The 10,924-nt window shown below is 37.1% G+C and overlaps 1 long non-coding RNA gene across 2 annotated transcripts; it reads right to left on the reverse strand.

The window, feature by feature from the left end:
* Positions 1-3,440: 3,440 nt before the first annotated feature.
* LOC121413187 lies at positions 3,441-8,313 on the reverse strand. 2 transcript variants are annotated; one of them, XR_005969687.1, is made up of 4 exons: positions 8,124-8,313; positions 6,151-6,236; positions 5,484-5,604; positions 3,441-3,638 (listed from the first exon to the last, which is right to left on the reverse strand). It is a non-coding gene; the product is annotated as an uncharacterized LOC121413187 (long non-coding RNA). The 2 variants fall into 2 exon arrangements; XR_005969688.1 differs by lacking the exon at positions 8,124-8,313 and adding an exon at positions 6,530-6,572.
* Positions 8,314-10,924: the final 2,611 nt, after the last annotated feature.

Raw genomic sequence — 10,924 nt, forward strand, 5'->3', positions numbered from 1 at the left:
CGTCATATTGACGTTATTTTACGACGAGTATCACGTCGTTTTGACGTCGTAAAAAGACGTCTTAAAGTCAAGAATTTGCACCAACGCACGTCGTCATATCAACGTCGTAAAATGACGTGATTATGACGTCTTAATAAGTCGAATACGACGTCTTTATGACGTTTTTACGCCATATTCCTGACCAGTATTACACGTCTTTATGACTTGATTATTACGTCATTAATGGTTACTTACAACGTCTTTATGACGTCTTTATAACGTATTCATTACCAGTATTATACGTCAGAATGACGTCGTATATTGACGTGATTATTATGTCATTAATGGTCACTTATGACATCTTTATGACGTAATTAATAGTCACTTTATAACATATTTATGACCAGTATTAGACGTCATCTGGACATGATTTTAAGGTCTTTAATAGTCGACTACGATGTCATAATGACGGAATTTTGACTTATTTTGACGTGATAATGATTTACATATGAAATTGTACATGAAAACACAACTCGAACGTACAGTTAACCTAGCTTAGTTCAAAATATTAAAGAAATCAAATCATGGGTTGATCAGTTCCAATATTTTTACGATTGCAAGATTGACTGTAGGTCCAAGACTTGTCAAGAACAGACAAAACACAAACACCCATACACACAGTCACACACATTAAACGATAAATCAAATACACATTTCAATTATGAACTCAGTTACAAATATTTTATTAATAAATTCAAGAAATCGCGTAACAAAACCTTTTCTCCTTTAAGAATACAGTGTGTGGTGTATTCTTGTAAATACAACATACAACAAGTTGGATTTTACTCTTACAGGGTGCGGATTGCTTTCCCAAAAGTTTGACAAGCTAAAAAAAGGTAATTTGGCTTTCAGAATTGGCACCCCCCCCCCCCCCCATTCCGTGTCTGGTCAAAGAACTATGAAACCAGTTACAATGTCTGTTAACAAATACAGAGATACAATTTGGATAAATTGCCTATTCATCTATTGCCAACTCGTCCACTGTGATCATGGCCTACCTCATTTAGTCAAATGACAATTGGTCCATCAACGAAATATCTAACAACCATTTGGTCCAATAATCTTCTAATCACCAGCTTGTCTATGACCATTTCATCTCATAACCAGTTGGTCTAATACCAATTTTCTTTTCCTTCATTTTGTCCGATTAACACTTATTACACTTAGTCCAATTAGACCAAATGGTATGGCAATTAAACCAATTGGTTATTCAGAAAAAATGGTGGGTGGACGAACTGATGGTAAACCAAATGAGACTGATTAACCCATGTAGAGTCTGAGATATTAAGGTAAATACAATACTGATGTCCAAGAAATATGGCTTCCAAGTACCTTATTTTAAACAAGAAATGGCTTACCCTGAACAATATGTCTGTGAAAATAATACCAGATTTGCAGCGATACTCAAATGGGAGCTCATATTTATTTGGATGTAAGCAACATGTATTCATTTTAACTAAGTATGGTTTGTGATTGTCGCTTAAAAGTTTCACCTTGGTAACAGCAGTTTTCCATATATACATAATAATGAAAAACACCCAAGTTTAAGGTGAATACTTCACTTGCATACATGAGTGAAATTCCTGACACCAGAGCCTGACCCAGTTAAAATATTTCTCGATATTGTGTAGCATGAGTTGTACTGCGTGAATATAATGCTGATATATAAGAAATAATTGCTTACAAGTATCAAAAATTTAACTAAAATGAGTAAATCAAATACCACATAAAATAAATTTTCTCTTTTAAAGGGGAATATAACCTTTGGAACAAATAGGCTTGTGTAGAAACAGAAATATTGGACAAATAATGAGAAAGTTATGAGCATTTAAATATTGCAATCACTAATGCTATGGAGATCCTCCCATTGGCAATGCGACAAGGATGTGTGATGTCACTGATGAACAACTTTCCCTTTGGTGGACTATAAAATACCCTCAAAATGTCTCTTTTTGTTTTTTCTTATGATGATACAAACTCTTTATCCATGATGTATTCTTAAAAAAATATGTATTACATGCCCTCATGTAGAAAGAACACATGATCTATGGATAGATGTGATAAAAGAGGCAATTCAAGTGAAATATATCTAGAGTTGTTCACAAGTGACATCACACATCTTTGTCGCATTGCCAATTTGCTATCTCCATAGCAATAGTGATCGCAATATTCAAATGCTCATAACTTTCTCATTATTTGTCCGATTTTTCTCAAACTTTTGTTGATCTGTTTCTTTGATTTTTCTGTTTTCACACAAGCTATCTTGTTCCAATGGTTTCATTCTCCTTTAAGTGAAATCAACTTTTTGTTGGCGTGGACTTCTCCTTTAAAGTATGTAACAATAAGTGCGATCAGTGCGAACGACCCATCATTTTGCAAGTGCATGCAGACCCAAAATAACTCAAAAATGTGAATTTGTGTACAAATCCAATGCAAATAGTGTTTTTAGTCAAAATTCATAAATTGTATCATTTTTCCATTTACTGCTTAAAATCAATTAAATTTATCTTTTTTATGGTCAAAATGAAGTCCCTGACAATTTCCATTGAAAAAACAATAAAAAACAAAAAGTCGAAAAACAGAGAAATACATAAGAAATTTAGAAAACAATAGAATGCTTAAGAAAATAAATGTGATGTTGAAATTTTTTTAAAATAAAATTGATCAGATGCCTATCTAGATTATGTGAAACAAAAAGTAGCATTTTAGGGGCATTATTTTATTAATTAGAGCAAACTTATGATTTTACGCATATATTGGCAAATTAATGAGCAATGAGATTTTTTACAGAATTATATATATTGAAATTTTGTAGATAATGCCATGGGTAACGCGCGTGCCAATTTCCGTCGCGATCGCGCGATGGACGACCGAAATCAGAAGGGGGGGGGGGGGCTGAATCAGGCCCCCCCCCAGTCTTCTTAGGTGTTATAAATAGCCCAGTCTATTTAGGTTTAATAATCAATTAGCACAAAGGAAATGTTCACTAGTCGTTCTTAAAATCAATCTTAACTTACTAACAGATTTATGAATCAGCCCACTGCACTCTAATGATGAGCAGACCAAGTTGCTCCTGAAAAATGTATTGTACTACATAATTACTTATTCCTATGTAAAGCATCTCTTAAATTATTAGTTCCCTAAGTATAAGATTACCGGTAGACCAATTACTCTCTGCCAAAGACAATGGATCTGTTCTATGTTTCATATGATAAAATACAAAAGAACGTCTTTGATCCTCATTTGACCTGTGTTTTGCATATTAATGTTTTTTTAAACTCAAAATTTCACAACCTTCTTATCTTAGTCAGATTTTGATGAAATTATCAGTGCTTCTTTGGTTTTTCTCTATTTTAATATTCAAATTACGTTTTGCTGGAGTCTACCTTTTCTTTGATAGGCTCCATTGTAATTTGGCAATGTAATTGGTCTAATGTTATATATTGGGGATAGCACAGATACCGTTTATAATATGTGCAAGCTTTATGCACTCTCATTGGCGTATGAAGGATACCTGCAGGGTTGCTAGAAACCATATTCTATGTTTGATTGATCATCCATCTCTGAACTCATCAAGGAAGTACTTTATCTTGTGACACCTGTAAAAAAATAAAAGGGGGGTATTGAGAAACTTATAACAAACATAGCCAAACTATTTCATCTGCATGCAAAACTTAATGGTTTCAATTATCAATTCTTTTTATCGCATATTGCCAAAAGTCAGTGATCTACATTATCACTATCGATATCAATGGATATTGATATGAATATCAACATCAGGTGAGGGAGGACATTTGCTTATTCAGTTTATTTTATTCCAATCGCTCAGCTGAAAACTTTTATATTCTGTTATATGAAATATGTAAAAATGAAAGGGTGCTAATTGCATTCACCTTTGTTTACCAGTCTAAACATTTAGAAGTAGAAAAAAAATAAATGAGGGCATAAATGGGGCACTTAATAAGAGGTGAAAGAGGGGACACTGCAGAAGAGATATTTCACTATAAAAAAAGGAGCGCAAGAGTGCAATAAAGACAATTTGAATCAATATTCAATTAAAGGAAAACTCATAGAAGGGAACAGGGGTAGTATTTTGAGATCCATTTCATCTCTGAAAAAGAATCCCTTAAAATCCCTTGAATTGATATTCTTCTAAGAACAATTTCATCTTCATTTTATTATCTCTAAGACACACCCATTTGTGAAGCAACATCCAATGAGAAAGGCTGTAAATAAAATGCAGCAGTCTCATCTCATTCATCCAATGAAAATCTTTTACGCCAGATGTGGATTTAATCTTTTAATTAGTTACATATGTAAAATTGCATAATTGATGTGTAATGTCGTTTTGATAGTGTCCCTAATCCCCGAAAGAGTGTAACATGGTCCAATAAAATCATTGTCATTGTCTTTGCAAAAGCAAACAATACTCTTGTTCTTATCATTGTTTAGATGTCTATTTCGCATCATAAAAATTGTCTAAGTTGCAAAAACAAACAATACTCTTATCATTGTTAAGATGTCACTTTTGCATCATTTTATGCATAATTTCAGAGAAAAATTTATTAAACTACAGTCTTTTGAAATTTTTCATTAACCCTAATTCTGCCAGGGGAGGGAGAGGGCCATAATGCCCCCCCCCCCCCCTCGACAATTTTTGCGATATCTGCTGCGCAAATTTTTTTGACCTCGCCGCTTACTGACTTTTTACTTTTAAGTCTCGCATAAATTATGAGACCAAATTTGTGACACCCGGGTGCGCGGTTACGACATTACACGTCAAAATGTAAGTGTATTTTTCATGTACAAATCCAATGCAAATAGTGTACCAGGTATTTAGCAAAAATTCAGAAACGTATCATTATTTCTACTTTTACTAATTAAACATTATTAATTTTGCCTTGTTTAAAAAAAATACATAAGAAATTAAAAAAGCAATAAAATACATAAGAAATCGGTCTTGGCACCAGGATTTTTTCATTCACAATTGTTAGGAATGCTATAAAGAATATTTCACCAAAAATAGCATTCTGTGAGCTTTATTTAGTGAATCAGAGCAAAAAGTATGATTTCATGAATAAAATACATAAGTTTCATGAATAAATTAGAAAATTAATTCCTACAAAATAAAAATAAAAGAATTCAGTGAAATTTACCAATGCAACTGCGTTGGAAATGTCACTCTCTACCATCATGCAAATTTTCATTGTGATAGCGCAATCCGTGGCTGAGATCTTAAGGGGGGCCCTAATGCCCCCAAGAATCAAAATACCCCAGGAGATTTAGGGTTAATCTACAGGAATAATGTTGGAGTATCAGTCACTGTCAATGATTACATAACTTTCCTTCATTCTCATTTTAACTTTGGAACAAATAAACTGAATCAAACATGGAGCTCATGTTCATGTAAAAAAATCCCTTCCAAAAGTGATAATTGTACTCACCACTACACAAAACAGCATATTTGCATGACTTTTGTTCCATCAGTCCATGTTGATGAAATCAGGATTGACACTGAATTAAATGTGGAGCGTAGAGTTGTTCCAACTGTCCCAGATGATGTCACTGAAATTGAAATGATTATTTATTTAGTCTATCGAGGTATACATGTCCTAAAGCTTCAGGTACTCACCACTCATTGCACATGCAATTTCAATGGCAAATGCACAATCTTCGTGACTGTAGTGTGACAAACGACTCCTTTAGTATTAATATTTTGTACATAAAATTGCAAATTGTAGAGAAAACAAAAAATGCAGTTTTTTAGGTGTATGCACCTTCATTTATTTTTTTCCAACAATAGAAAATGCTTTAAAAACTGAGAACTGAGGAACAAGAAAAAAAAATTGCATGATAAATCGAGTGTGTAGTAGCTATAAGGACACCTTCAAAATCGGGCGGCAAAATTCAAAGGTCATTGATATGGAAAAGATGGAAGCGATATTTTGGTTTGAGATATTTTCTAATCATAGTAAATTAATATATGATTTGCCACTTTTGGTTAGTGTCCATCACTACCAATTTTCAGACAGGGATTATTTTTTAGAAAAAACACATCTCTTCTGAATAGGGTCTATGTACAATTACATTTATAAGCAAGGCCAAGCCTACCTCAAGTGATGTTCGAGCAGGCTTTTCTCCTCTTCATTACCGCTCCACTTCCCCGAACTTCAAGTCGGTGAACTCGTTCAGATACTCTAAGTGGCAAAGGTGGGAAAAAATGCATATTTATTGTAAAAAATATCCCCCAAAAGACATCAACAATAAATAAAAGCTAGATTTCTTGCTCTAATCCTCCGGTTACCTCAATAAGACAAAATGCTATGCCTTGGAATGGAAATTTGAGTGTAAAAAAGGGGGTCCCCACTGCGGCACATACCCACCACACATTATGTACTAAGTACCTTGGCTCTAAGACCAAGTCTAAGTCAAGAGTAAGAAATTAAACTTGGCGCTAATGCAGTTTCGCACCGGCCGGTTACCAGCATACCTCATCACCAATATTTGTTCCCAAATGTCATGACAAGTCTCTCAGTCACATTTCGATGTCAATATATCCACCACTTTTCAAAATATCTTGATCGGGAATGGCTGTATTTCGGCTTCGATCTCAACGTCGTTGATCGACACGGCGTAGACATCGCTTCGCAGATCGCTTGGATTCACCGTGCACCGTAATGTTGATATGAACTGAAGTTAGCAACCAAATCATGCGAGAATGTGGCGAACAAACTGCCAGCATGCCGCATGCGAATCTATGTTCGCATGATTTGGTTGCTAACTTCCGTTCATATCAACATTACGGTGCACGGTGAATCCAAGCGATCCGCGAAGCGACACGGCGTAGACATCGCTTCGCAGATCGCTTGGATTCACTGTGCACCGTAATGTTGATATGAACTGAAGTTAGCAACCAAATCATGCGAGAATGTGGCGAACAAACTGCCAGCATGCCGCATGCGAATCTATGCTCGCATGATTTGGTTGCTAACTTCCGTTCATATCAACATTACGGTGCACAGTGAATCCAAGCGATCCGCGAAGCGACACGGCGTAGACATCGCTTCGCAGATCACTTGGATTCACCATGCAATGTAATGTTGATATGAACTGAAGTTAGCAACCAAATCATGCGAAAATGTGGCGAACAAACTGCCAGCATGCCGCATGCGAATCTATGTTCGCATGATTTGGTTGCTAACTTCAGTTCATATTAACATTACGGTGCACGGTGAATCCAAGCGATCCGCGAAGCGATGTCGATCAACGACGTTGAGATCGAAGATGAAATACAGCCATTCCCGATCACAATATTTTGAAAAGTGGTGGATGTATTGACATCGAAATGTGACTGAGAGACTTGTCATGACATTTGGTAACAAGTATTGGTGATTAGGTGTGCTGGTAATCGGCCGGTGCGAAACTGCATTAGCGCCTTAAACTTTAATGCATTGTTGGTTGGGGGGTAATTTTTACAATAAATAGGGCCTATTCATTTTATTTTTTCCCACCTTTGAAACTCGGAGTATCCGAATTACAAGTTCACCGAGTTGAGGTTCGGGTAGGTGGAGCGCAGTGTAGCGGTGGTTAAGTGGAGCCTGCACGAACATCACTTGAATTGAAGGTACATGTAATGTAGGCCAAGCCAAAGCCTTAGGCCTAAGAAAAAGGCAAGGAAAGGGCACTGTGCAGAGCACCACCACCATCATGCCATGCCATGGCTGACAACGACAACGTCCACACCATACAAATTAGAGAATAGGGTCTAAAATTATTCTTTGAGATCAAATTTAAGAAGTCATAAGAATGTATTTCAACGTTTGATGATTGGTTTTAAAGATGAAAGCAAAGAAAAAGTTTTTACATGTTCACAGTCAAAACAGCAAACGCCACGGCTCGAGAGCCGTTGTCATCGCCACAACTCTAGGGTTCGACTTCACGTACCGTACCGTGCGGTACTTACGCCGGCACGCACGATACCGCAGGTTGAAATAACTTCATCAGTGATAGGTTATTCTGATTTCTACTGATACTCCAGCTAATTTAGACATATATAGAATATTAGTATACATGTAAATGCTTACCCTGAAGTGTCTTGACATGTCAAAAAAGGGCAGGCAGTCAATTGAGAACAAGTTATTACGGACGTCGATTGCACGATCCAGCACTTTGACTCGACTTCGTTCATTAACGGTTGCATTTTCAAATACACGAATCACGTGCGCGCTCTGCTGACGATCGGACTTGGCATTTAGTCTTCATTCGAAACATGTTTTGGTTGAAGTGTCAAATGAAATATCAATTTTCGACGACGACCTACCCGGGCGACCTACAGAACCTTTAAACATTTAGGCTAAAGAAAACACCGGGAGAAAAATAAAGGGAACATTTTGAAAACGTATTTGTAGTATGCATTGGCGGCGGAAGCCAACAAAATTTAGGTGGGGGGTCCATCTGAAATTTTGGGATCCATGGTCCATCTGAAATTTAGGGATGGACGCAGGCAAAAAAATTGACATTTGAATTTAGGGGAGTGGATTACCAAAAATATTTGACAAGCAAAAAAAAGGGGGGTTATCAACCTAAATTTTAGGGAGGGGGGGACACAAACATTTCAGGGAGGGGTGGGGGCCCACGTGAATTAAGGGGGATGCATGCAGGAAACAAAGTAGACAAGCAAAAAAAAGGTTATTATATCAACAAACAAATTAGAAGGGGGGAACGTCCCCCCTTCTGTCCCCCCCCGCGCTTTCGCTGCCTATGGTTGTATATATATATAAATGTTTTCATAATGAGGTCATATAAAATTGTAAATGCACTCGTCGTGAAGGTGTTGTGGCTCAGTGGATAAGTCTGCGGACTGTGAACCACAAGGACTGGGGTTCAAATCCCACCGCAGCACGTCCTTTGGCAAGGCGTTTATCTACAATTGCCACTCTCGACCCAGGTGTAGTAAATGGGTACCCGGTAGGAAGAAATTCCTTGGAATGCTCGATGCGCCCGATCAGGGTAGCCGTGCTAAAGCCGGGGTAATGGTATGCAGCGCTTAGAAACATTTGTATTAAGCGCTATATAAATGTTGCATATTATTATTATAATCACGTTGTATATATTTTGGTCATGCAAAATAGTAAATTTACTCGTGACTGGTTGATTAATTACGTCATAATCACATCATTATCTGGTCATATAAAATTGTAATATATTCGTCTTTGATTTGTCAATATATGACGTCATATTTAGGTCATATTCTGGTCATGCAAAACTGTAAATTTTACTTGTCATTGAATGGTCAATTAATGACGTCATAATCACGTCAAAATCTGGTCATGTAAAATTGTGGATAGACTCGTCGTTGATTTGTCAATAAATGACGTCATAATCACATCATATTCTGGTCATGCAAAATTTTAAATTTACTCGTCATTGACTGGTGAATTAATGACGTCATAATCACGTCATAATCTGGTCAAATAAAAATGCAAGATAAACTCGGCGTTAAAAATGGTCGCAATTACGTCATAAAGACGTCATATTTATTGTCTACGACCAGTATGCCGAGAATACGACGTAATTATCACGTGATTATGACCATGTCTGCTATCAGGGAAAATGTGGAAAAATAGTCGGAATATTACAAATATATAATTTTACAGGATTTTTTCTAAGTGTAAACTTTTTTTTGATACGCACTGTATATTCAACTGGATCAACTGCAGAAGGAATGGCATGTACGTACATAGGCCAAGTGGATAGTGAACGAACTGATGGTAGACCAAATGATAGGCAAGTTGGCAATTGGACAATTTGGCATCAGACGAAATAGAAGTAAACCGATCCGATCCATGGACTTAGCGCCTATTATCACGCCGGTATATAAGGAGATACAATGTTGGAAACGATGCCCAACGGACATGCGCGTATGGATTGAGCCCGACCCGCCCAGCCAGGGAATCATAGGTGCCGTAAAAATGCAGTTTGAATTATCGTATTTCATAATCACGTGAAAAGGGCATTGAAGACCACTTGTTTAATGTGTTTATGAAAAAAAAGATCCATGAATATGTTGTAACCACCTTTTGAAAAAAAAATGTGACCAGAAAGCATAGAATTTTAAGCATTTTGGGGTTTCAATTTAGTTCAACTTCTCATTAGAGTGGTAGACCATACTAAAATTATGGGGAGGGGATATTTCATCTCTTTTCCGATCGAATATTCTGAGCCTTTTTTGCAACCGTGAACGTGATGGGTATAATATATTATCTTAACAATTATTATTGATGTGAGCGCGAAACGTGAGCTGAAAACATTTGATATTCTGACCTAAAATGTGGAAAAATCTATGAGCACTATTGGGTAATCATGAACAGGATGGGTATCTAACAAATCATTTAATGCGAGCAGGATAGTCACCTTACTAAACTTCAATGCGAGCGCGAAGAGTGGGATGATTTTTTTTGGTATTCTGATCTAAAATTAGGACTTTCTATGCACTTTTGGTAATCATGAACAGAATGTGTATTTGATGCGAGCAATGTCGAACATCTATACGGCGCCCCGAGGTAAAAAATCAATTCACCCCCTCCCCACCTAGGTTGAACATCAATTTGGCACCACCTAGGTCAAACATCAATTCGACGACCCTAAGCAAAACATCAATTTCGCCCCTCCCTAGGTCGGACATAAAGTCGATGCCCCTATAGGTCGATAATCAATCCGGCGCCCCCTCCCTAGGGCGAACATCAATTCGGCGCTCCCCTTTCCTTCTTTTGTTTTCCTCCTCTTTTTCTTTCCCCCTTTTCCTTCTTTTCTTCCTATTTTTAGCGCCCCTTTTTCGCCTACTGGGGGGGGGGGGCGTGCCCTGAGGACCCCGAATGTGCGCATG

The sequence above is a fragment of the Lytechinus variegatus genome, chromosome 4 (genome assembly GCF_018143015.1).
Source record: "Lytechinus variegatus isolate NC3 chromosome 4, Lvar_3.0, whole genome shotgun sequence".
NCBI lineage: Eukaryota > Metazoa > Echinodermata > Echinoidea > Temnopleuroida > Toxopneustidae > Lytechinus > Lytechinus variegatus.